The sequence below is a fragment of the Pithys albifrons genome, chromosome 2, assembly GCF_047495875.1.
Source record: "Pithys albifrons albifrons isolate INPA30051 chromosome 2, PitAlb_v1, whole genome shotgun sequence".
NCBI classification, from domain to species: domain Eukaryota; kingdom Metazoa; phylum Chordata; class Aves; order Passeriformes; family Thamnophilidae; genus Pithys; species Pithys albifrons.
In genome coordinates this window covers 75,544,418-75,572,274 of record NC_092459.1, presented here as the reverse complement: position 1 = coordinate 75,572,274, position 27,857 = coordinate 75,544,418, and the positions used below count along the sequence as shown (strand labels likewise).

At 41.5% G+C, this 27,857-nt stretch overlaps 1 protein-coding gene across 6 annotated transcripts in view; it reads left to right on the top strand.

Annotated features, from left to right (window-relative positions):
- SIPA1L2 (signal induced proliferation associated 1 like 2) overlaps nt 1-27,857 on the top strand; it is a 183,338-nt gene that overhangs the window by 19,871 nt on the left and 135,610 nt on the right. For 4 of the 6 annotated variants that reach the window (XM_071549555.1, XM_071549554.1, XM_071549551.1 and 1 more), the window contains exon 1: nt 23,803-24,082. The exons of 1 other annotated variant lie outside the window; for it this stretch is intronic. The gene's annotated coding sequence lies outside the window, so the exon portion shown is untranslated. Of the gene's footprint in view, nt 1-23,802; nt 24,083-24,430; nt 24,523-27,857 lie in introns of those variants that run through there. One more of the 6 variants, XM_071549553.1, reaches the window with a different exon arrangement.

Below are 27,857 nucleotides of genomic sequence, written 5' to 3'. Positions count from 1 at the left end.
ACTTGCTATAGCAAAAGGGCTAGCTGCACTTAGAGTATATACAGATGTACATGCTTCAGTCTCAGATTCCCTGCAGGCAAATGATGATAAATGTGGAGGAAAAGAAATATGGCTTTTAGAGAATGACCTTAGGAAACAAAATCTGTAAAAATAGTTCCTGTGCCTTGTGCTTCATCTGTGAATACCCAGGGAAATTAATTGAAATGCAAGTGAGAAATCCCTCCATACCTTTAGATAGAAGAAACTGAGTATTTTTTGCACAGCAGCAGGTTCTTTGTGGCCAGTCTTCTACTGATGTATCCTTTGGTTTTTCCATTGAAAAGGGAAAGAGGTCATTGCAATTTAAATGAAATATCAAACATGCAGTAACTCTTTTATTGCCTAGTAGTCCTCGTTTTTCTGATTAACTGATCTCCCCTTGACTTCAGAAGCAAGTATCTTCTGAGGTCAGTCTCCATCACACAGCACTTGGCTTGTTTGTTTTGTTAACTATTTTCAAGATTTGCTTCTTTTTCTTTCTGTGAAATATATTTACAGTGTATTTGGCCTGCTTGCCTTTGGCTTTGATTCTGAATGGTACTTGATGTAGCAGGACAGTTGTATCACTGGATAGTTATATAAAGAATTGATGTTTGTTTCATTAGTTCTGCAACTGATGTTGGGATTCTGGAGTAAAACTATTGTTGCCTTTCTGTGTTTCTTCCAGAAAGTTTTTATACACACGATTTCTGAGACTCTCCTTGTCAAAATGGAGAATGAAAAAGAGAAATAACTACTGACAAAAGCCAGAAGAACATTCAGTTTGAAAGCTCACTTTTATTAAGAGTAAAGTTGTTCAATGCAGGTTAGCTATGCACACAAAGATAATTTTGCCTTGCTCTTAGTCATGGAGACAGAGACACCACCACTTTCCTGCGCTCCCTTTGATCTCTGGTGTCACCTGAACATTTTGAATTCCTGCAAGCACTGCCATTTTCTCACTGCCATTTCTTGCTAAGGCTGAAGAATATTTGGCAAAAGCACATTTGAACCTTATGGAAACTTCAGCTTTTGCATAAGGCAAAGCAGAAGACTCTAAAAGTCATGTTGAGGGATCTTGACAGGAGGAGAGAGAGAAATAGTAGGCAATTAAATTGAAGCCTTTTCTGACCTTCTTTTTTAGGTTATTTTTAGTTACTTTGACCAGATAAAGTCTTGCTTGCCATTGATCATATAGATTGGATGCTCATCATCTACGTCACTTTACATGTGTCTGTGGAAAAGTAAATTCCATCTTTCAGGAAATCAATCTCAGTTTGTACTGGGCTATGAGAAATCAATAGAAGTAGTTCATAAATTATGCCAGGAAAGAGCTACTCTGAATAGGCACTACTGAATAGAGCTACTCTGAATACTCTGAGTTAGTAAACTTAACTTCTCTTTAAAGTCAAAGGAGGGTTTTCCTTTCATGTATGCAAAACTGATTAGATGACTCATTCCCTAAAACTATTGATTTCTCTGCAAAGCTTATGAAGACAACCTAGCTTAGCTTAGCTCGATTGTAAATGTATGTTGACAGCTGCCTTAAGGTCTGGTGAATCCCACTCTTGATAACTCTAAGGATGCAAAGGGGAACTGAGGATACTTGCAGTTTGTAGGAAGTGCCAGCAACAGATTTAGAACAAGGGAATAACTGTTGAAATTAGATACAACTGACAAATCAGCCTTAATTCAGCAAATTGCTAGTAACATCACACTCAGCACTAAAAGAACACGATGTTTCCTGTTCTCCGTAGGCTTTTTTAGACATGGGAAAAATTCTGATATAGCATAAAATTATCACAGAAGACTGCATATGGCTGATACTTTATATAGTTTTAAAGGAAATTCCCATGACCGCATTTGACCCTCTTTTTTTTTTCAAAAACACAGTCAGCATCCATATAGTTGTGCACCTGTGTATCATCATGTACTTTGCACATGATGAAGCTGATGAGTTATGTTAAAGTTGGCAGGATGCAAGTTAATATCCCCACCAAGGCAGAATTAAAAATAAGTTGTCTGTAAAATGCATGCCTTCATTTTAGCAAACTTGTTTCTGCTGTGGCACAAAACACTCATCAGAGTGCTGGATAAAATGGTAATTTCAGTGAATACAGAAAAGTGTATCAGAAAGTGGGTTTTTTGAAATACATACACTTGATGCAATTCCCTTGTTTAATACTTTCTTCTGGGAAATAAACATTGTTGTACATAGTTCATTTTGCTAGCAACTCATCTCATTTATTCACCTGAGTTTCATACAGTTCAGTGTGAAGATACTGTTTGACTACACTACAAATCATACTATACCTCAAATAACAGATTTTTTTATACTTACTTGTTCTTTATACTTCAGTCAAAAGGGTAGATTGCATGAATAGTTCTCTTGATTGATAAACTAGGGTAACCAGAATGCCCAGAACCTTGTGGGACTGAGTAGCTATGACCCAATCTGACGAGATTCATGCCCACAATTAACATCAGGCACTGTGCACAATCCTGTTGGCATCTCTGGAGACAGATGCCAAGCATACAGTTCAGAACCTGTAAAAGTCTTTGGCCAGCCAGAGTTTTAGCTTCCAGGCTGATGTACATATGTTTTAAAAGCAGCAACCACAAAGGTTGGGTTCTAGTTTCCATTCAGCTCTAGATCAAGTGTTACCTCACCTGGGAAATGAGTCATATCTCAGAAGGAAAGTATGCTGGTTGACTGAATTTAGCCAATTGCATACCCGGGATAAAACATGCTCAAAATACAACAGACGCTTCTCTAAGTGCTTTGAATTCAAGGAATAAGTTGCATGTATGAATCAATTGGCCATTTATTTGTTTATTTATTTATTGACAGGACTGTAATTTTGGTACAAATAATGGTGCGCTTCTTTGGATTTGACAGTTATTTTATTTCTACATGTTTTACCAGGTTTTCTTGCAGCTGCAGAATTTCTGGCTGAACACTGAGTACATATGTGGTCTCAGCTGGTGCAGTTAGTATTGTCATTGTCACAAAAGAAAGAGTGGGCAAGTACACATTTCCAGTGTCAGGCTCATATTTTGGGATCTTTACCAGCATATGGGATCAGGAGAAAGGATCCTAAGTAGGATGGATGACTAGAGGCAAAAGTAGGATCTGAAAATATTTTACGGAAAACATAAACGTGATTCCAGGCCTTTGTGTAAGAGGAAGAAAAAGAGGATCTAATCTCACCTAATGCTGGACAACTGAAGTGTGGGTGCCCATCTTTGGCACCTCCTTCATAAGCAGGGAGAAAGAGGGGTCTAAGGGTCATAATCGATTTTCTCTGTCCTACCATCTGTCTTAGGATGAGATTGATCACAGCTGCACTTACGAAAGCCTGTTTCTCCATTGACTACAGAGAAACCTTTAAGGATAGTTGAGGTGTGCATGTCTACACTGCAGTACTCCAGAGTTAAGGGAGGTGAATGTTACCCCTCCACCTCTTGTCCCAGGACCCTTCCCTATCCCTGCACCTGAGCAAGGTAGCAATGTTCATCTGCTATGAAATACTTTCCTACAATTTTCCCAGTCCTTCTGCTGAATTTTCTCTAGCCAGCAGGTGACATGGAAAAATGCTTTCAGGAGGCTCAGTCTGAATCAGGTATATAACTTAAAGCCAGGCATGAACTGCCATCTCATTGATTTAGACATGACTTACCCACCTTTAAGCAGACTGTGGAACAAAGTGCCCAGTCCTCAAACCCACCACACACTCATATGTATAAAATACTGCATCATAGGTAGAATGATTTCCAATTGTTGCAAGCAGTAAGTAGATGGTAGTTTTATCTACTGTTATGGAGGAACTGTTGGAACAAATTGTCCAAACCCTTTGTTGTAGCCACATTCCACTATTATTTTCTCTGAAGGTGGTAATAGGGTTGAGTAAGGTAATAGTGCAAATTCCTTTGAAAGTGAAAAAATAAAACATAAGATCTTTGATTATATGCCCTTTATTTTAGCATTTGCAACCAAAGATCTAAGTCTTCTTCCTCTTCTTTCCCATAATCTGTCTCTTTGCACCCTCAGATTTATTATTTTCTCAAGTTCATAAGTATCATGCAAGTAGTAAGGACTGTAAGGAGAGAAAAATCACTCTATCAAGTGAGTTTACATCAGTCCTCCTTGCTGCCCTTTTGTTCAATTATTTTCACCCTTAATGGTGTTGTTTTGCCTTTATATAAATCAAGCTACATGGACATGCAAAATTAATTATATGAAAAACAGCTGGTGGCTTTATTGCCTTTGTGAGGAGAGGTTACAGATGTATTTGATGCTACTAGAATCCAGGAGAATGTACCTGAAAAAGGATAACCTTTTTGTGCATTTTCTTGATACTGTCTGCACCTTCTGAGCTACATCTTTAAAAAGAAGGTCAGTGTGAGCTTGGTGCTTTTGTATTGGTTGGCATATCAGTGGGTACTTTGACCATGCCAGGGAAAGCTCACAGATAGTAGACAAAATTCCTTAACTTCTGTGTCTCTCTCCCATCAAAATACTTGCCTTTTAAAAGGTTGTCATGTCTCACACCAGTAAGGCTTCCTATTTGGAGCTACAATTATTTTGCTATGGCATTTTTCACAAGAAATTTAATGGATAATCCTGGAGAGAGGAGAGATCTTAATTTATCTTTTTTACACATGAGTTTTCTACTCAGTAGGTTAAGTTGGAGTGAAAAGTTCTTTCAGGGTAAGCATATGATTGCTTAAAAGGGCTGGCAGATTTGCCTACTCCCTTCCATTTTACCAACTGGAATGGTGTTTCAAACTTAGCCTGAAAACTCTTGGTAGGCTTCCCAGTTCACTCATTTGATAGCCTGATGGTGTTGCCTACTCACTTGATTGTAAGCTTTGCCTAACCCATTTCCTCTTCCTGTATATTTGAAAGCACTAAAAAGAGAAGGATCTTGATTCTGGTAGAGATCTTCAGGCATTGCTACATTAAAACCACAAAAAGTGTTCAACTGCTGAAATCCTTCAGGCCATGACAGAGTAGGTCACATATTTGAACTGAGGCAGGAAATGTTAAATGACACATTGATTTGGTAACCGTATTTGATAGTCTCGAAACATAAGACTGTTTCAACTGCTATGAGTCATAACTTTCTTGAGGTCAGTGAGTCTCATACTGATTTAACTATTACTATCCATTTGGATAGTGATGGCTTGGAATTAATGAGACAGCTAAACATTTTTCTACTATAGATGATGCCTCTTCTACATGATTTGAAAAGGACCAAAGCTTAGAAGGAAGGAAGGGCAGACGTGATAAAGTAACATGGGCTTGAGAAATCAAACCATGCATCTCAGAGGGAAAACATGCTGAAGCTAGAGGACTCAAGATTTGTGCTCAGGTTTGGGACAGTCTAATTAGAGGAAGACAAAACAATGATTGTTTACCTTTGTGCAAATCATTGGATATTCTGTATACAGAGATCTCAACAGCAGCACTCTATGAGTCAAAGAATATTTGCTTGCTTTCAAATGCTTTTTGAGAAATTAATGCTTTTTTGCATTGTTAGTGCCTATCATTGCATGCAGTTCTCTTAGGAAGCTCACTGTGCTTTGTCACTCACTGGCTTTGATTTGCCTTCTTTGATTTGTTTGTTTAAATTCTTCAATTTTTCTTTTTCTGCTGGGGCAAACTGCATGCTTGTGCTTCCTGGTCTGTGGTACTGATCTTTTTTTTATGCACAGAAAGCTGTGACACTGGCCCCATAGGTGCAGGCTAACATGCTCCATCCTGGCATTTTGGTTTTGGTCACCATTTTCCATTAACCACACACCTCTCTCCTCTTAAGTGATCATTTGACAGTACCAGGGAGCAAGAGTTGTGACTGCAGTTTCTGCATCTTGATCACTTCTCTACTTTGTATTGGATTGACACTACCAGTTTAATTAGGGCAGAGCTTGATGTAGGCATGTAGCAGTAAAAAGACATTGACTTTATTGTTCTGGGGCTGTGACACTGGATAAAAGCCCACACAGACATCTATGCCATACTCCTTTGACTGAGAGGTGCTGGTACAGTCAGCACCTGGGAGGCTGACTTGCACTGTTCTCTCTCCATACTTTGCAGCTGCACTGATTATTTACTGGGGTAACATAGTACTGTGGACAAAACCCTGGACTGAGATTCAAGAAAGAAAGTAACTCTTGCTTCAGCCACAGATGTTCCTTCTGATCTTGGAGAGGTTGTCAGTGTCTCTGTGACTGTTGTACAAACTCTGCCTTGACATACAAGAGTATTGACAGAGGGTAACTTGTTTCCAGCAAATAGATCCTGCTGAAATGAGCTTTGTTTGAGGAGCAACAAATGAGAGGGAATGCAGAAACTGCTTTAAGGGATAAGCTCAACACATAGGCCCAAGGTAACCAGGCTACTTCACTTGGTTTTGTAAAGATAAATTGATTAATCCTCATGAGGTGCTGAGATATGTAAAGTCCTTAGAAAATCTGAAATATAAATACACTGAATAGCAGAATATCTACTTACACCTCTGTGAAAATCCCTGACAGTTTGATTTTTTCTTTTTTCCTTTTTTTTTTAACTGAACCTAGTACTTACTACATCTTTTTAATCTGCAGAATTACACTGTGCAATATTCAGAGCTGGGGGGGGGGGAAAGTGTTAAATTTAAATAAACCTCAGGATTGACTTTTTGGCTACAAACCAGACTAATGTGAAACTTAATAGCATCCTTGGAAGCTAATCTAATGGCCATTTGTAGTGTGGGGTCACATTAGGGAGTTTTTCCCATTTACAGTTTTCTTTTCTAATATATATTCAAATGAAAGAGCAAGTTCTCATTTTAGAAATACATCCAGAAATTTATCCTATTTCACCAGTGTACTAACAGAGCCAGGCCTGGGGAGTAAGGAGTTACATCTGCAGTTCTCCATTTGCTGATTTCAAAGGTGTCACCTTCACACAAAGCATCAAAGCTCTTCCACACTGCAGAAGCCAGATTGGTCTTTGCTACCTGTAAAACACACCACCCTTTTGCTGATCCCCCCTTTCTGCACTAATGAAAGTTCTTGGCACTGATTTCTTTAATTGCACAGGTGAAATTTGAATTCAAATGGATGTCTCATTAGTTCCAATCTGACTGTTTTAGCCTACAACAGGATTCCCTTGATTTTGGAAGCACTAAATATCATTTAGACTCTTAAATGCATGAGCCATTTTACCTCTCTCTACAATTAGAAAGCACAGTGATGAGATGAGAGTTGTCTGAGTTTTTCTGAACATCCAGCCAGAGACATACATGAAAAAAGTCATCTTCCTGACCCATGAGGAAAGCAAACCCTGCCCCCCCACACATACATTGTAGTTTTGATGGTGTTTCTGGGAGGTGATGTACATAGAGTGGCACGCTAATGACTTGCATCAGTGACTTAACTCAGGGGCTTAGCAAATGTGCTGAAGTTTTTGTAGTGTAAACAGAGTCTGCAGGTGGACTGTGAAGAACTTTTCAGAAGTGCTCTGAAGGCAAGAGTAGCTTCAGGCTGGCATTTCACAAGTCACTGCTGTTACACTAAGTAAGGACTTGGATTTGTAGTTGTTGTATGTCTTCAGCCTTCATAACTCAAGGAACCAAGGGTGGAATAAAAGGCAATGAAGAAAGAGGCCCTTGTTCACTCAGCAGCCTGCATAGGGCCGGGGGGGAGGGGGGTGGGGGGAGCAAAGAAATCAGGCTTTGGGCCCATGTAGATGTTGAAGTGATGCCAAGGACTCTGTGATTTCATTGTGGTCTGCTATGCTGAGGAGCAAATGATTTCAACCTTTCTCTCCCACCTTCCTCCCTTATTTCCCTCTTTTTTCCTGTCCTCTTTTTACTTATTCTCCAAGTTGCTTCCTCTCTCTGCCTATACCTTTATCTTCTATCACTGACACAAAATTTGGCCTTTACAAATTGCTCCCTGGGTCTGTACTCCATGGCCATGAACTCTTGTTGTAGTACTACTGCAGCTTGCCACCCCAGTGAGCAGAATTCAACAGGGAATGTGAGGGTGCTCCCTCCTCTACTCTACTCTCAGCAGCTGTGTTTGCAGAGAGAACGTGTCCACTTTTGTCTGCTTTTATCTCTTGATCATATATGATAATCCCATCTGCCTCATATCAAGTATGATAATCCCGTCTGTTTTATTTCTTTGTACTGAAGGAAATTACCATTGTTTTTGAATTCCAGTTTGCAGAGACCAAAGAGCTGAATCCAAAGGACTTCCACAGAGAAATTGTTTTCATGAAAGGTCAAGGGAAATGATCAGACAAATAATCTGTCTCGGCCCATCATGTCCATTTTGCCTTGAGAAGACCAAATAATAACACATGCTTAATTTGACTTCACATGGGGCTAAGGACCTAGTTTTTATTGGCTTATTCTAGGTTGAGAGTAATTAATTTCTTTGCTGTCATGCAAAATAAACTATAAATTCTTAATGAAACACTTACTGAAGGCAAAAAAAGTCTTTCTGGTCAAATCTGATCGCAGGAAATGAGAACAACACAGTTAAAAAACGCAAAAATATTGGAAAACATAGAGTCAAAGAGCCTCTCTTTGGAGTTAAAAATCCCATTTTATAAGGTTGCATTTTATTTATGAATGTTTGCCATTTGCACTGATACATTTATTTTATTTTATTTTTTACAAAAAGTTTTGGTGTCCAAGTAACTACCTGAAACAGTGGAAATATCTCTGTCTCATAGTGAGAAAGAGCTTTACCTCCACGGAAACAGGTGGCTCACAGCCTATGAATGCTTCTCACCTAGACAAGATAAAACTACTGCATTTATTCTCTTTATTTCTGACCTGATGATCCTGACATGACAATTCCATGCATTGTTTGTTTTGTTTGTTTTTTTTTTTTATCAGAAAGAGGTCAGTTTTAATTGTCATCCTAAATATATTTGCAAATTCCAGCTGAACATTTGAATACCTGTTTGAGACCTGTTTTTGTAAGCGAAGAAAATTTCACAGCCTTGATTACTACTGTTTTGACACTTTCTTTTATGAAAGTGTCAGTCTCTGACTTGTAGTGCAATTATTGCAGTGACACTGACACCTGTATATTGGTGCTATTAACGCTTCCGTTTCATGTCCTCTAGATAAGAGCTGGCTCTTGGAAATCCTTCAGTTCAGTTATTTGCCTCAGAATGTGCCTGCAATGCAAAGATAAACAAACCATAGGATTTCTGGCTTTTTAAAGTTGAAATTAAATTCTTAGTTGTCTTTACACATGACACATTCAGTGCATACCAATTTTCAGTTGAAATTGCATTTGTTATAGACGTTATTTAATGTGTGGTGTTGGTTGAGAGACACAGAGGATTAGAATAGTTCATATTAAATTCCTTCAGGAAATTCCTCTTTAAAATACAAGATTCTGTTCAGGTTTTTGCAGAAGGTACAGAATTTGGCAATGGCACTTCCTGGCTGACTAACTCTATGAATTTGTGGCCTGTCAGCCAAAGCTGAGAGGGAGAAGTGGAAAGACTGTTGTGAGATTCATTGGCACAGTCATACATAAGAATATATTATTACTGCTCAATACAAGCAGCTGTCCTGGAGGGGAGTGGAAGAAATGCCCTTGCTCTGGAACTTGCAAACAGAGCAGAGTTTCTCAGTCTTTCTAGGACACTAGTAGAACTATAGCCAAAGAAGTTATCTTAACAGCTAATTAAAAAAAAAAAAAAAGATGCTTTAAATGATTGCTTTACTCTGACATAAACTTGTGCTGCCATTTGTGCTGCCATGGGCTCATGTTCCACCTCGTAACCCTTACTAACCACCTGTACCTGCTGCTGCCTCTTTTGTGGTGACATGAACAGTGATATGATTCACGATGAATCATGTGGGAAAAGAGATGGACCTGAAAAGTGCCTCACTTGCAAGTACGGTCTGCTGGGTCACTTGTGTGTGCTTGCCCAACACTGGTGTTGGTACAGGGGAGGCAAGGAGACAGACAAAGAAACTGACTGGTCTTGGCCTTGGTTCTGCATTACAGAGAATAAAGAAAGTGTGCTTCTATCACAAATATTCTCAGAAAGATTTGACTGGTCCTGCTGCAGAGAGCAGTTTGAATACAGGCTTGGTTTGTCTAGTCAGAAGAGTGGGTGAGGAAAAGTCAAGGATCCTCAAGTCCTGATTCTCATGCCAGTTCATGACTCAGATGCACAGAGTACCAAGATCAACAACAAGCTCAGCCCTTCTCATGATGTTCATCATGATTCTCACTAAGTGCTTAGTTCAGTCCGAATCAGAAGCAACTCTTTCACAGTCAGCAGAGTTATGCTGTCACAAAAGCAGCATGACAGGACAATCAAGTCTTGTGTGATAATTATCCAGTTTCTTCATTTTGAGCATTCCCAACCATTTTAGCAATGCTTTCCACATCTTCACTGTGTCTTATTATCTTGTCTGGCAGACTGGAGTGGTTTGATTTTCCCCTGATACCAACCATTGGTCTCAACATCGCTTTTGTGGCTTTGTTTGAGGAGCAGAGGGCTGCCAGCGCTACCAGGTTGGTTGGCATCCTCCCCCATGTGTAGTCCATGAGAATAGATAGATGATGCCTGAACTGCAGTGCGGGCAGGGGGGCCCGGTGCTCACTCCCCTGCTCTGGCAGGCATTGCAGTGGAAGTCTCTCAGTGTTCTCTCATCTGAGTTGTCCTTTTGAACTCCAATTTCACTAGTTTGAAAATGGTTTCTGTACTAAATAGCTGGTTGCTCCTCTTAAAATATTCCAATCAAACAATTGACAACACACACACATTCAAACACAAACACATCTATGCTTACTCATCGCTATTAATACTTCAAAAAAAATATCCTGGGTAGCCTGAAGTTTATGAACCTAGATAAGGTACCATAAAAAGTGGAAAAGTTAGTAGTCCTAGTATAAATCTTTTTTTGCGGAAAAGTACATACCTTCAGGCTGAGAGCTGCTGAAATGACAAGTTTTGATAACCTTGCATCCACAATTTTTTTTATATATATCTTCCTCTTTCCACAGTGCCGGTTGTGTGGTTTATTTAACAAAATGTAGCATATACACATTATTCTCCACTCCTTTCAGCCTCCTGTCAAAAGAGTCAATGTTCATCTCAGAAAATTCAGAAGTGCATAATTAGAGTTGCTAAGGGGTTTTTAGTCAACTTTTTTGAGAGTTCATTGAGCAAATTTCTTTTACCTGGAGGAACCATCAGAAGCAACATAGCAGATGTTCAGATGTTAGTGTCGTCTGTTGCTTTGCCTCCGAGTATTTTAGACACAAAATTTTGCTTTTTCTTAACTTTTCCTTTTTTTTGGGCAGCTTAAGCTACATGAGATGATTGTACCCACCATAGCTTCCCTTTGATGCCAGAGGACTGAAAAAGAAAAGCTGAAGCTAAATTTGGGTGTGCTCTCTCTTTTGGAATACATTTTGTATGAAGTCCCTTTTCTTTCTCAATTCTAGCATAGCTTCTAAAGCACATCTATGAGTCACTCTTAAAAGCATCAACTGTGGCCATTTCAAAGCATTAGCTGCTTTTCAAATTCAAAGCAGACTGACCTGTCTCCCTATGCTAAAAGCAGTTTAACTGACTTGTTAATTTTAATTTCCAGACAGAAGCTTTCTTACCTCTAGAGCCTGATGGATCTGATTTTGATGCCCTCGAGTCAGTAATAATTTTCCCTACATATACGAACATACCATTAAGTATGAATAAGAGTATTACCATCAAGCCTTATGTAAACTTGTTTCAGGCTCACTCAATATGTTTTATTCTGTTCTCTCCCCATTCTCTTTTCTCTATTCCCCTTTGACTTTCTGATAGTGTTGTCAGTTTTTTTCAATAGCAGATCCTGTCCTCTGGAACAGCTTTGTGTTACAGCTCTTTGCCTTTCTAAATCATTCCAAATGGGGTCTTATAGTAGTGAAACCTCTTGTCGATCAGGTGTAACATTTAGGTGCTACTAGAGAAGTGACATATGTTAGTTTTAAATCACCTTGAGATTCCTCAGTGCTGGCTGATCTTCCAGTGTCCAGAGCCTACAGATGTGAGGCTGGCAGAGGGCTGCAGTAGGTTGTTTATGCAGATGCACTATGACAGAAATAAAAATAGCCAAGAAACTATTTTAGGTACTATTTTATGTTGAAAACAACATAAAAAAATAAAAAAGGGCATCTCAGAACTGGTCTGCTGCCTAGATCCACAGGAAACTTCACTGGCTAGAGCACTGTGGCTGATCAACTCTCTGCAGCTTTCTGTGCCCAGCTCTGCCCTCTGCACAGCCCCTGCTGGATCCCAACACTGCAGCCTGAGAGAGGGAGGAAGCAAGGTGAGGCACAGAAATCTGCATTCAGTTTGCAGCTATGTCAGGGATTTATTTGTCACCTTGAATATGTCCTTTACTATTCCCAGCTGTAAAACAGGCAGAATATGTTTCAACTTCTCATAGAATAATCATGAAAGTAAATCTAAGAAAATGCTCAAATACTATTTTAATAAGAATAATGCCAGTAATGCAATTAATGAATAGACTAGAACAGAAGTTTCTATTTCTACAGAGGGCAAAGTTTATTCCAATTTATTTTTATAGTATTCTTTACTTTTCTAGAGGTGCTTCTGGTTTTCTAATTAAATAGTTTCATAAAGAGAACTTTCCTCCTCTGCCAATGCATTGGAACACAACAGTAGAGCACAGGCAGCTCCTGGGTAATATCTATTGGTCATGGATCTCTTGGCGTTCAACTTCAGGCAAAACATGTGTGGAGCCGTTTAAAAGAAGACCATTGTATGCAAATAAAAAGTTGCATTTTGGTGTCATTGAAGATTCAAAATATTATCTCTGTCCTGTGTTTGATCCTGTTCTAATTGGAGGTGATAGGAGCTTTGCTGCTAATTTCACAAGGAACTGGTCTGGGATGGGCTACCTGTGATAACTGAAGAGAAACATTCCCAGCTACGTAATAACTTGCAGAGCTCTGGGGGAGGCAAGCATGGTTTGTGCCTTTCTGGCTGGAAACACGGGGTACTCACAAGTCCACGCAGCCAGGGCAGACTGCAGAAATTAGTGTCTCCCATATTGGAGTTTGCTAAGCCATTTTGCAAGAAGGCTTCATTCACCCAAAGGTACTTTTGTCTTCCACTAAACTCATTCCCAAAGGATCACTGCTAGTGCCTTGGAACCCTACCTCAGGACCCCTGTCTGTGCTGGAGTCCTTGATTTATCCCCACTTTTCTTCTACATCCATTCTGCTTGCAGCAACGCCACTCCCAGAATGTAGTGCCTCGCAGCCCTGCTGCAGTGCTGCTGCTGCATCCTCGCACTAAGGGGCTAAGAGGCAGTGGTACAGCTGAGCAGCTTGCTGAGGAAAAGGGGAAAGTGCTCCATGTCTTAAACATGGCACTTGCCTCCTTGCTCGTGAGCTCAGTGCTACATTGTTTTCAAGAAGCACACACAGGACTAGGCCTGTCTTGGGGAGATGCTCTTTGCTTAAAAGGTCCTTGCACTGCACGGCCTCAAGTGGAATGCCTTGGGCCACACTTTAGAGTAAGGCTGGCCCATGTGCTTGACTTCCTCAGGTGCAGCCTGTGCAGAAAAGGGTGCTGGCTCCCAACTTTTCCTCACCACTGTGGAGAGCAGGTCAGCACCTGGGTTACAACATTGCATCCCATGAAGGGAAGTGTGCTCAAGGAGCTAGACAGAGGTGGTAGAGCTAATCCTGGGTTAACCAGAGCGAGCCTTGGTTTGCATGAGGAAAGGTGGATCTGCTCAGGATAGATTTAACAGTATGTACAATAGTCTTATCTCATGTTACTATGTATTCATTATTTCAACAGTGGCCTGTTTCAACTGGCTGTAAGACAGCACTTCATGAGGCATTAGACATAATTAAAATTACCTTTCAACTGCCAAAACACATAACCAGACTAAAGGCATTTTCCTTTCTTTGTTCTTATTTTTCTTTTTTTCCCCTTTTTTTTATTTTTGAGTTGTTTTTGTTCCTTTACTGAGTGGCACAGTGGTCCTTCAGAGCTGTTTTTCCAACCCTTCTTGAGTTTGGAGCAACCTGAAGTAAAGAATGGGTGATCATTTCTGCAGTATCTGGGCTTGGCTCCATCCACAATTAAAGCAAATGCAAAATGAGGTGGGAGTTCCAGTTTGGGGAAAAGTGAAGGGCACAGTGCAAAAACAAAAGCCAATTTACAACTTTTCTATAACTCACCATGGAATGACACTGTTTTGACAGGTGAGAGGCAGTATTGAGGGAGATATTTCTGAGTGGCCAGAATATCCCTTTGTAATGTGTGTATGAAAAAGAAAGTAGGCCAGAGGAAGAAACAGCTCTCTCCTAGTAAAGTCATTCTTGCTCAACAAAACTTAGAAGATAGTATCTACAGAAATATCAGCCTTTTAAAAGCAACAATAATTAGGAGATTACCTGAATGTCACTACCTCATTTACTGAGTCTGTGGAAAACTGTCTGGAAACTTGATCCACATGCCTGTTCATTTTTGGCTTTTATACTAAAAGTAATTACATTATCAACCAACCAGTAAAACAGGCAAAACCCCATGATGAATGCTACCAATCCACTGATTCATTTAATGGATGAATGACCTTTTAATTTCATCTGCCTCTAACTTGTAAAATAGAGTAAAAGCAGAAAAAAAACATGAAAAAAGGGGACGGAGATGTTTGCATTGTTCCCTGAGGCACAATGCAAAGACCCACTTTTTATTAAGTTTGCACTGATAAATGCATGTGACTAAATATAGTCCTGTGTGAGCCTCTGTGCCCTGAAAGCAGCACAGCCCTGTTACTCTACCAGACTCCACAGACTCTACCAGCCCTTCAGCAGGGCTTGCTATTTTGGGTGCTGCACTGCACTGCACTGCCTGGCTGGCACACCTCCTGTGCTGGCTCTTGGGCAGCCTTTCCAAGTTTACATCAACTCCATGGAGATTTGTAAATGTACCCAAACTCTGAACCAGTGTGACGTATTTCATGCAGGCAGGAGAAGAGAGGGAAAAGACCTTTTATGTCTGGCATTTGAAAGCTGTGTTCCTCACCTCTCTTTCTTTTTCTGTAAAGGAAGTCTCTTGCTGTAAGACTGATAGAAAACACACTGAGGAAAACTATAAGATTCTTACAGTATCAATAAGCTTTCAATCAGCCCAAAAGAGTAAGGTTGTGTGGTTGCCTGGCTGCTCCAGTTCTCCAGTGTCCACAGCAGCAGGCTGTCAAATCCAATAATTCACATAAAGTTCTGGCATAAAATGGAACAAGCAACAGCAACAAATGATAAAACTGAGGGGGAATAGAAGAAAACCTCACTTGATTTGTTCTTAATTTTCTCAATTACACAAGTAGTTAAAGATCAAATAGCTACAACTGAAAGTATCAATGCTCAACTAAGACCCTGTGTGTCTGTCAGAACCCTCCTGTGGTGCCTCACCAGTGTGATCAACCAGCCCAGAGAACCTCTTTGCTAGACCTGGCAGTGTGAGTGTGTCTTCTAGTGACTGGATCATTTTGCACACTCTGGCCCCCTGAGTAGCTGTGGGTAGTAGGGCTGCTTGAAGGGTCACCAGCTGACTGACCCATAAAGCCTTTCCTGTGATGTTCCCTCTTGGCCTGACTACACCAGATTTCTACTGCTCAAGCCTGTGTTGCCCCTGCTCAGAAACTCTGCCCAGAAAAGGCACACAACTGAGCAACGCTGTCATTGCCCTGGCTCTCCTGGGGTGACAAGCCTTGCTTTGCTGCCAGAATAGTGCAAATAACTCATTGGTGCAGAACAAAATTAGGTCTGAATCACTTACAGCTTAAGCACAAAGAAGCTGGAGGGTATTTGCAATGCTTCTTGCGTGGCCTGCTCATTTCTGAAGCGAAGTACTCACTGAATTCACAAGTTTTAATGCAGTGTCAGAAGGAAAATAAAGGTAATGTATTACTCCAAGTGCCAGGTGATGAGGCATAGCAGAAAAGCAAACCTCACTGGACTGTTAGATGTCTCATGACAGGTGAGTCAGAAACTCTGTTTCCTGCTATACTATTACCAATTTAGCAGGCTGCAAAACAAGAAAATGAAGTTGTAGATGACAAAGAAGAGATAATTTGTGAAAAATGCCCATAGCTCATGGAGTAGATGAAAGACAAGATACAGCAATTAAAAAATGCCAGGAGACACACTATGTGGTACAGGGGGTGTCCAGGTTCTTCAAACATTTGAGAAGTTAAAGTCCAGGTAATCATTCTTTCCAATAGTTTTCAGTGAGCAGAAGCAGGGACCTTCTCCAAAGACCACAAGTAGATACATCAGATACAAGCAGTGTCTGGCACCAAATGAAAGACAAACATTGAGCCTTTAGTGATCCTCAGTTGGCATACTTTGTGAATTCTGGTGGGAGAAAGTGTTTTCAGCTAGGAATGTCTAGAAAACAGTCTTATCAGTGGGATGTCACATCATGGAATGAGAGGTTATTAGGAGGCCCAGGTTCAAGAATATTCACCTTTGCTTCTCTCATGTGAGCTAGATTTACCAGGGAAATGCATTTTATGTGTACGTGATCCAAGAAAGGCTTTGTTATCTACCACATAACCCCAAAGATAAAGAATTAAATACAGCTTTGGGCCATGTGTGAACCATCAAAAGTAAGTGAATTTGCATTTTAATTACACTAGATATAGTTTGGTGAACTAAAATGATAAGATTTGAGAATCCTCCATGAAATAAAATGTCTGTATTTCCAAATGATGGTCAGCAGAGCACTGCTGTATAATAGCCCACAATGTAAGTTGTGATGGTTTCCTGTCACTCTTCTGTTTCAAACAGAATGCTTTAAAATGAGAACTGGGAGATGGGTTGTAGAATGGGAGCTTAGATTCTAATGGCACAATATAAAAAGTAATGAAAACAGTTCAATAGCAACTTAATAAAGGTCCTTGCTTGAGGAAGGCATCTCCCAGGGGTTCATGACAGTATGGCATCTACATTCTCCTGTATTTCTGGGAGAAATTTAGAACAAGCTCAGGGGGAAATCAATTCAGAGAAAAGTCATGAGACTTATTATGGGAAATGAAAAACAGATCATAGCAAAAAACTCTCATTGCTCTATCATCTAGCTAGCTAGCTAGCTATCTAATCTATCTAATCTATCTATCTATCCATCCATCTACTTTATAAAAGAACCTATTGAGGAGTAACAGAGTTACTGTCTGCATGTACCAGCAATGAGCACACAGCATGAATGAACTTTTCAGTATAGTGGACAAAAGTGTAACAAGATACATTACTGAAAGACAGTTCAAACTAGGAATAAGGCACACATTTTTAACAGTGAAAGTAATTGAAACAATATACCAAGGACTTGTGAAATTTCCATTAGTGAGATTATGTATAGAATGACTGGAAATTTTTCTAGAAGACATCTAGTTAAAACAAAAATTAATTGATGGAAGTTCAATGGCATATCATATACGGAAGGTCAGAGTAGATTATCAAAAATGGGTCTTTAGAGCTTTAAGAATTTATGGAACATTGAAAAGGTATTAACAAATTTTCTTCCAGTAGAATGTCACAAAGATCAATTTCTCTATCAATGGATTTTCCATACTTTTCAGCACTGTCTGAAGTCTTTCCCAAATAAATTAGGATGGTGTAGTGAGATCAATAGTGATGTCATAGTACCTTCTCTTTTTCAGCCTGTCTCAGTTATTGAAAGAACTATCTAGTATAAATATATACAATTTTCTATTCCATTTGAGAAACAACCTGCCAAATTATATCTGATAACAGCATCTTAAATTGGAAGTTTAACAAATATAGTAAAACTGCCAGCTAAGAAATTTCCAAATCTTTAAAGCTTCTTTAAAAATTAGCTCTGGGCATTTTTCTATCAAGAGCTTAGTATTTTTACAAAATAATTTTGTTTACAGTTTCTAATTTCAGATGTTTCTGAGTTAGTCAAGTGCAAAAGTTCTAGTCAGGCCATGTGGAAAATAATCTTTACATGCTTTAATAGCTCTGCTGATTTTCTTTCATCTTTCAAAACTTGTCATGTGCTAATACCAAGTCTGGAAGATGTCAGTCCCAAAAATACTAGCCTGTCAAATTAATAGCAACTAAAAAAAAAAAAAAAAAAAAAAAAAAAAAAAAAAAAAAAAAAGAGTGGCTATGTTAAAAACCAAGCACAATGATAATTATAATGGAACTTTGGTGCATATTATCGGATTGCTTGACCTAAGATACAGACATTAAGAGACCTGCCAGCAGAAGTTGCCCCAGAGATGTGCTGATCCAGCCTGTCTTTTGATGCCTAGACTGTCTTTTCTCCCTGGCTGACTTCATTCACATGCCTCATCATGCCAATTTATTCCAGTCCTTTCCCCTTCCTTCCCAGCAGTTTGATGTTGCAACCTATTTAAAGTGAAGAGATTCCTTTACTGGGTGAACTTTCTGTTACCTGGCAGGAGAAATTCCTTGGGAGTGAATACAGTCTCAGTATCTGTGAAACAGCTAAAGGATTAGAGATGTCTTTTCAAGACACTGAAGGTTTCTGATAAAGACCACAGCAGCACTGTGCCAGAAGTGCAGAAAAGTACTGCTCACATAAAAAACTGGAATATATTTTGCAAGTAGAAACTGAGCATCCCTGCTAGGTATTGGTTAATATTGCCCCACTCTCAGTGAGAGATGAAGTATGTGATGGCTGCAAATTTCATAGGTTTTATTTCTGTCTCCCCACACTGCTGCAGGTGGTTTATGTGTTACCCAGCATGACAAGACATGAAGAGTTCAGACTGGGAATATCAGTGGTGTGTAAGATCAACTGTGCAAGAAAAAACCCACCTTTCCCCCTGCTTCTGTCTGCCTCTCTTCTTTCTCATCTATAGTCTTGTGGTTTTGTGTCCACTGAAAGACCGTCAGGTGGAAACCGTGGTAGAAATGTATGGAGCCAGGCACACTCTTGTCTCACTGCCATTAAAAAGAAGCCACTTGGTGACTTTCCAATAGCTCCTCAGCAGAGCAGAGGCTACAGCTGCCTTGCTCTACCATAGTCTTACCCTTGGAGGTACATCCATTCCCAGAATATCCTGCGTTTCCTGTTACATTCAACTAGGGTGAACCTAACTTATTGTCTGAAGTGCATTTCAGTGAAATAAAATAAAATAGCCTATCACAAGTGAAATACTTTCAGACTATTAGTGAATATTTCATACTCCAAAGAATGGCTTCTTGCTACAGTGAATGGAAGCCAAAATGGCTGTGAATCTCATTTCAGCATCTAGCATAAAAACTGTCAGCCTGGTTACAGTAAAGATGATAATATTACGTTGTTTAATCATATCTGGATATATCCCCTCCAGTGGTTTTCTGCTGGTAAACCACAGAGAAGAGAGGCAGTAGTAAGTAAACTAGAGGAAGTGAGATGAAATATAGTATGCTCCTTTGTTTAATAGGGGATTCATGTGAAGGATATTGCTAATTAAAACCAATAGTATTTTCTTCCATCTGGGATTCAAAATCAGTTTCAAAGGATACAGAAGATGTTTTGTTTCAGTGAATTGCTCATATCTTAGGAAAGCCACTGGGATGAAATATTAGTATTGTGGTAAACTCTGCTGCTAGTATTCATAGCTTTTCTCTGGTAGGACCAGAAGGGAGTTGAAATTGCCTCAAAGATGTAGCCAGAATTCCCTTATAGAGCACCTCACCTCATTAGCTGTATAGGATAACATTGAGCAACATCAGCAATAAGATTTGAGTGAGATGACATCTTTATGCACTGGTGAGATCTTGTGCTTAGCATGTGCTTACTTCATCTAGATTCTAGGCTTGTGCCCAAGGCTGAGGAAACAAACCTAAACTTTCTCCAGCTTGCCTATTCATGAGTGCCTTGTGTCAGCAAAATAAGCCTTATCATGTGGCTACCGGATGTATTCTCCACCTGCATCACTTCAAGGACCCCAGTCAGAACTACTTCCCTAACAATGAATAGAAAAGTCTACTTCTGTTGTTAGAATTGTCTTTATGTCATGGGAAACAAACAGTTTGTAGTTGATGTTGGAGTAATTCCTTGCATATTAACATTGTCTGAAGACTGGCTTCAAATGTGGCTGAGCTGGGTACTTTGAAATTAAATATGGGCAGGAGAAGTGAAGAACAAATAGCGCAGAAAAAAGCTGGCACCATCTTAATCAGAGCTGCCCAGTCTGTGGCCTGTGGGATGTCTTCTATATGATTTCTGCTTGTATGTTATTTGGCCTGTAGCTGAACTGTTATAATACCTTCTGGGTCCATATTATCAAAGGTTGAACTGTTCTGCTTTGATTTATCCCAAATCTGTTACAAGTGCATGTTCTTCAGTAGAAAATTCCAATAAAACACCTGTGTATTGGAAGAATTAGAAGCTGAAGGCAAAGTCAGTTTCCTCCTTTCTACTCATCCTTTTCAATTATATGTTTATTGGTTTTTAGTTTGGGTGAGGGATTCCTCTTGCCCCATTTGTTCTTGCGCTCTTGAGGGTTGAGCATCCCTTTATTAATGCAAGAAGCTCCTGTTTACCTCCTTTTACCTGTGTTCTGGTTTCTGGCCCATGTTCTTCTCTTATTGACTCCCTGAGGGTACACAGATGGTAGCCTGGAAGCCAAAAGGAATGATGCTGAAGGAGTGAGAGAGTGAGAAGGATAAAAAGTAAAGGAGAAAAAAAAAAGTAAGAAAATTAAAACAAAAAAACCCCACAAACAAAACCCCAAAACAACCCAACAGGGGTCATGATGAGATTCCAGACTGTCCTAGCAGCAAAACCCTAATACATATCAGTGTACTGGATCTTGTCAAGGTGCAGGTAATAATTATTTTTGGGAATGCAACCTAAACATCTAATGTGTTGGCTGTAAATGTTTAGACCGGTTAAGTGAGGTATCATAGTTCCATCATAAAGTGCATTCTGTCAGCTGAGAAATATTTTTTTTTATTCACAGGCAATCCCATATCTAGTCTGATCCTGAAAGTGGACATCAGCCTTGGATGTACCACACAGCAGAAAGCCTCACATCCAAATTAAGCCCTTTCAGACAGGACAGTGTACAGACTGCTGAATTCACCCTATGTACAGGAAGGAGTTAATCTCACCACTGCAGTCCGTAGAGACTGACTAGCCTTTTTTCAGAGGATAAGGAAATATGATTACAGATAAGTTGTCAGGTTTTTTTAAGCATAGTGTTCTTTAGGATAGTAGGTGAAACACCGAAATGTTCTTGGAGGATGCTGATTTGCATCCAAAGTGCTTTATAAAATGAGCCTTTAAAAGCAAACAGAGTAAGTATATGCAAATAGTGTTCTTAGCATACAAAATATTACAGCTGTGTTAGCTATTAGTATAGTGCACTAAGCTTCCTAACTTTGCACATGAAACATAACTAAGCTTATAAAAGAACCATTAACTTCACTGACGGTGCAGGCAACAGAAAATCAGCCGCATCAGGGGTGGGTCAGGCACTACCCGGGCAAGTTTAGGAAAGCGGAGCGATAGCGCGGCCCTTGGGCGGTGACTCCGCGCAGCCGCCAGAGGACACCTGGCGGCGGATCTCCCGGAGCCTCGCTGAGTCCTGGCAGGATCCGGAGCGAGACGGCTCCGGTCATCCAGCTTTCCTTCGGCGCAAGAGATGCAGCGTGAGAGAGGAATGACAGCAAAAAGAGCAAATTCGGTGATTGCTGCAGAGTCTCAGCTTGTAGCCTGCCCTCGGAGTGAGAGGGACTCAATAGAACAAGCAACCAGAGTCCTCCAATACTGAGGACTTGGCCGGCATAGAAAATCAGAGGCAAGCACTGTCTACCATATTCTGTGCACACTTACACCTTTCCTGATTCACTCCTTTTCCATCGACATTTTCTGTCATTCCTTCATTTCATTCCATTTTAAAGGAATTAACCTTCTGGGAAGGACACTGCCTATCACATGACAAGGTGAAAAATACACTGTTCCTTTAATTTGTGGTGTTCTTTCCTGAGGCTTTTTGTCAGAACAACAATAATATTATTCCTGAAGTCATGCTTTGGTACAGAGACAGTCTGCTGCCCAACTGGACTAGTGGTTTTGGGTAGAAATTATAACATTCTAAAATATCATCTTTAACCAAAACAGTAACGCTCAATCAGGCATCCAAACCCTAACTAATGAATGTAATGTTGGCCAGTCCTTTTCAAGTAAATGCCAACACCTTTAAGTTTATTAGAATAAGTCTATGCTTAAATTTATGATCATGGACTGTATTTCTTTATATAAAATGGGCATTAAAGGAACAGTTAAGTGCAGTAACCCAAATTTTGGCATGCCCTGGGTGTTTTGGATCTTTGGCATATTATGTAGCAGTTTCTTTCCACTAAAGCCTAAAGGCAGGCAGTGGGGAGAAGTTTACTGGGCAGCGGAATACCTGTGCATGTCAACATTCAGCCTGCTCACCAGAGCTGAGCGAACTGGTACAACCAGAAAGTTACATACCCATGACAGGTAGGTATGGGTGGAGGGGAAAGCAAGTGAGAGAGGATTGGAAAAACATAAAAGAATCCTGGGTTGTTTCTGTAGGAGTATACTTTATTCCAATGATATTGCAGGCTTTGTAATTTGAGGTAGCAGATGGGAGCAGCCACATCAGCCCTGATAACATCTTCTATTTTGCAACCTCTATGTAGAAGTGGGCTCTGATTACAGATATGGTTCTTTGCAGAACTAGCTCGCAGAGTAAAAATAGGGAAATTCAAATTCTTAAACCAGCCTTTGGTTTGCTTAACAGAACGCGTGGAGGAGGTGGAGGAAATGTGGATACCTAGGCATGGCTTATTTGGCAGGCAAACTAAACCTGCTCAGGGCTGCACAGCACAGAGGGAAAGCACCATGCTCCTAAACATGTGCAGCCTAAGAGTGGTACAGAGGAGATGGAGCACGCAGGGCAATTCCAAGGACCCCACTGCCATGTGTTTCATCGCTATAGGCATTTTCCGCTTGAAAGCTGCGGGTAAGCACAGGCACTGCCGGGATGCGGACACAGCATCCCCACCCGGAGGCTCTCAGATGGACTTTTGCTGAGGCAATGCACAGCTTGGTAGGGTGGCACAGAGTCCAGGTCACCTCGCTGCTCGCCACCCCCGGGGCTCCCGCGGGAAGGAGCTGGGGGCTCAGGAGCCCGGGGGCGGCAGCGGGGCGGGGGCGGCAGCCTTGCAGGGACGGTTTCCCCGGGTCGAGCAGCGTTGTGCAGGGTCTGGAAAGCGAAGAGGAGCGCCCGCACGGGGCAGGGGCAGGGGCAGGTAGCGGTGCGGGGGCGCTCCGCCCGATGTTGCTCCGCCGGGGCTCGGCTGGGCACGGCCGCGGCTAGGGGGCCGAAGGATGGGGCGCTCAGCAGCTCGGTACTAGGGAGGGCCATTCCAGTCCCCCACCTCCCCCCCCGGCGCTGTCCCTCGCTCCGTCCTTCACCCCACCTGTGGCTCCCTCCCCGTCCCAAGGCTGCCGCCCGTCCCCGGGGCAAACCGGGATCTGCTCCCTCGGTGGCGGGGCGCGGGGCGGGGCCACGAAATGACGGACAGCACGGAAGACCAATGGGGAGTCGGTGCTGCCCCGGGGCCGTGCCGGCGGAGCCAATGGGAAGGGGGGACCGGCCAGGGGGGGCGGAGCCTGAGTCCGCGCGAGGGCCGGCGCGCGGGGGTGCGGCGTGGGCGCTGTGCCCGCCCCGCCCCGCCCTCCGCTCCGCTCCCGTCCGGCGGCGGAGCCGCACTCCGGGCTCAGCGCCGAAACAGCGCGGGGCAGCGCCGGGAAAGGGACGGCGGGGGGACGGGAGGAGGAGCAGCACGGGGAGGAGCGGCGGCCGCGCCAGCCCGCAGTACCCCCGCAGACGTCCCCCGGCTCTGTGCAGGGTGGCGCGTCCCACGGAACGGGAGAGGATCGCTCGCCGCTGGCGGGAGCGGAGCGGGGCTCGGTTCGCGGGGGGGAATGGGGGTCCCGCGGCCGCAGCAGCCGGAGCGCAGGCAGCGGCGGCCGCAGCAGCACCAGGTAAGCAGCGACCGGCACCGCATCCTTGCGGGGGCTGTCCCCACCGGGAGGGGCTCGGGGACAGTTCGGGGAGGGGTGAGGGACCCATATCCCCTCCCGACAGCTGCCTTTGGGAGGGAGGCTTGGCTTCTCCGGGCTGGGACCGTGGGCCCTCTTCCCCCAGCACCCCGTCCTCGCCCCGGCCGCCTCTCGGTGCTCGCCGCTTTGGGGCGGGGTGGCCGCGGCCGGGCTGGCTCCCTCCCGCACGTCGCGTTTATAAATAGCGCCGGGATCTGCCTCCCAAGCAGTGGCCGCGGGGGTGTCCCCAGGGTCGCCGCCACCTGCGGGGCCGCTCTGTCCCCGGCTGCGGCAGCCCGGGCAAAGCCCTTTCCGAATCCCACTTCAGGAATAATGGCAATTACGGACTAAGTTTGCCCGCATCGGACATCTCTGGGGTAGAGGTACTGCTCAGAGCGGGGACGCTGCAGTGGGGATCGCCAAGCGCTTGGGGTAGCAAAGGGAAAGGTCCTTCATCCCGTGTAGTTTCCTTAAATGATTTTAATGTTGTTTATTTAGTTCCTGGATACAAGGCGCAACCTGCATCCCTTTGCATTCTTTGTTATAGTGTAATACTCTGATAGCTGTTCAGTGGTCCGTTCTCCAAACTTAGCCGTTCGAGTCATTAAATGGTAGCTAGTTGGGCACAACTTCGTTTGGATTTTGTGTTCGTGGCTCCGCACCCCTCCTGTGCTGCGCTGCAGCGCTTTGCGGGCTGCCGAGAGCCGCTGTGAATGGGGCAGCAGCGTTTCGCAGGCTTGACAAAGGCAACTCCGAAGCTGACAAATTTCAGATATGGCTGTTAAGGTTCACGAAGTAGGTCAGCAAACTACCTTAGTTCTTGGTGGTGCGTTACTTTATTACATCAGCAGTTTGAATACTTACTTTCAGCCTGGCTTTTCTAGAGGAAACGAGTTTTATTTTTTATCATGCAAAAGATATGCAAAGTTAAAGAGAATTGCACATGTAAATTTTCCCCCCAGCTCTTTTGTGCGCAGTTTTCACTTCTAAAAGTTAACACTAGATGGCTTTCTTATATCAGCTATCCTGCAGGGTAGGAAAGCTTGTACTCTGTCTCTGCAGCCTGCTGTTTCTGTATTTGTCTATTTTATTTTTCTTCACGTGAATAGTAAACTGTGTTCTGCTCGGTTCTGCACTGATTAGACCCGGGCAGAACTTGAAGTTTGCTTACTAGCTGACATAATGTGTTGTTTTGATCAGCTTATCTTGCTGCTTAGATATTATTTAACGGATGTGTTACTAGTATTTATAGAAAGTTTGTTTAGTTGGAAGGTAACTACAAAATATTTAGATTGCTTTAAAGGAAGGCAGTTGGATAAGGCAGGATGTTTGAAAATGGGGAAAAGCCAATAATTCAGTGTTATTTGTTACTTAGTTTGATGGTCTTAGTTTAAAAAGGACCATGGTGCATTGATACTGTCTGTTCAGCTATTTTTTTTCTCGATTCTGTACCTAGCTATCTTAGACTGAAACATTTTGAAGTTGGATTCAGAAACGTAGTGTATCACAGCCTGCTGGATATAGGAATGCCTAGGCTTGATGCCTTATTTCTCTGTTTCATGTGCGTTTGACTTTTTTTCCACCCAAACTGTGTCTGGTGTTACTGGAATGTGTTATTTCCGCTCCATTCTCTTCCTTGGTGGCAGCTCTGAAATACTTCAATCTTAAATTTGATCTTTGAAATATCTTTTATTATTAATGCAAACATGTTTAAATCATCAAGAGCTCTAATGCATTATAGATATTTAAACATCACTTAGGGTCCACAACAGTTGATTTATAATTTATGTAGCATTCATACAAAGCTAGATTTAGAGAGGTCTCTGAATGTATTGTCTTGATTTATCATGCCAAGTGGGTTACCTTACCAGGTCATGCAGCACTTAGATGTAACTTGTAAGGATGCCAGACTGTTCCACCGATCCTATTGGATCAATTAAAGATCATTTTATTCATATATGCCAAGGAAACCTAGAACTAAACAAAACCTCAATTCTTTCTAACTGATGTTTGCTTACTGTACATATCAGAATATTTTTAAAGGTTTATATTTCATTTTCCTGAAAGAAAAATTATATGGTCTTCTTTTTGTAGACGTTTACTGACATGCCATTACTCAAGTGCATTGTGAAATACTCTCGCAAATGAAGAGAGTTGAATGAGGAACTAAGCAAAGTAGTGGTCAAGCTGCCAGAACCATCCCTTTTGCTGTTTTTGACCTTTACAACTGAACCAAGGCAGTTCATTTTTTCACTTCCAGATTTATACTGAACATAGTCAAGTGTTGCACCTAAGCTTTGTATCATCAGTTTGAACTGCAGGAGTCAGTAAATATTTTCCTTTTGCCTTGACTGGAGCTAAGATCATATTTAGATGGTTAGAGGTTAAAATATTCTCAGTGGGTTCATACCTTTTACCACTGAGGGATCTGGTTTGGTAATATTGAGTGAGAAATGCTATGCTATTATGATAATATAAGTTACAGATTGTGGAAAGAGGGCGGGGCACTGGGTTATCTAGTTTCTCACGTTAGTCATCCAAGATTACCAACAGTAGCTGTTTTGACAGCTTCAAATGAAATCAGAGTTTGACAAAGACTCTTTTCTCTTTCCATGCAATTTTTGCTTTACAATTTAAAATGCTTTGCAATTTTGAAATGTTTGGGTAAGCTAGGTTGTGGATCAGAGAAGTGGAGATGGCTGTTTTTAATGTATGTTGCAATATTGTACTCACAGTATAATTTTTTTTTATTAGGTGACATAATTTATATCTGAGTCTTTAAAATATTGCCTCTTGCTAAGTCAAGGCTAACTTCAGTTTATTTCTTTGTTTTCAAGAGAATTTGCATCCTCTTATAAATCTGACCAGTTCAGGAAGTTTAAGGTAGGGGTGCCCCGACAGTCTTTTTCTGCCCTGGTTTTAATACCTGAATTTTGAGGAAATACTGTGAGGACTGTCTATCATATCCAAGAATCCAGTAGGAATTTATGAGGAAGTTTGTATTTAGTAGATTGACAGGTATGCTTCACAGTTGTTTGTTTGCTTGTTTGTTAAACACTAGTTGTTCACATAAATTGGATTAAGAATAGCATGAATTCTTCGTGATACTCAGTGATGATGCCACGTAACTGGTTAGATTTTTAAGAATTACCAGGACTTCACATGAATAGCTGTATTAATTTTTTTTAGTTTGTTGTGAAAGGGCAAACTTAATGTTAAACATCTGATTTATCTTGACAGAAGTAAATGAGAGAGAACCTGTCTTCCTTTGTAGTAAAGCAATGACCCCAGATTTAAAGCCACTTTCATGCATAATTGAATGACCAGAAGATTGAAAAGGATTATTGTAATTGGTGAGACTCTTCTTGTTTTTAGTTAGACAGGACAGCAGTAGGCAGAAATGTCATTGTGAGTATTTTGCACTGTAATTCTTACTAGAAGATATGTAGGCTCTTGTTTGGATCATGAAACTGTAATTACATCAGCAGTTAGCTACTCAAGATTTATAAGTGGATTCTTCTGGTTTTCTGGAATTTCTTAAATAATGAGCAGTCCATACATAATTAAAGGTTTTGTTTAAAAACAGTCTTGAATCCTTATGGAGGTAATCTTCTGAACATGTAATAAGTGTAAGCAGCTGCTGTGCTGTCTTTTTGGATTTGCAAGCAAACAGCTTCATTGGATCTGATGTGTGTAAAACATTTGAAGAATAGTAGAT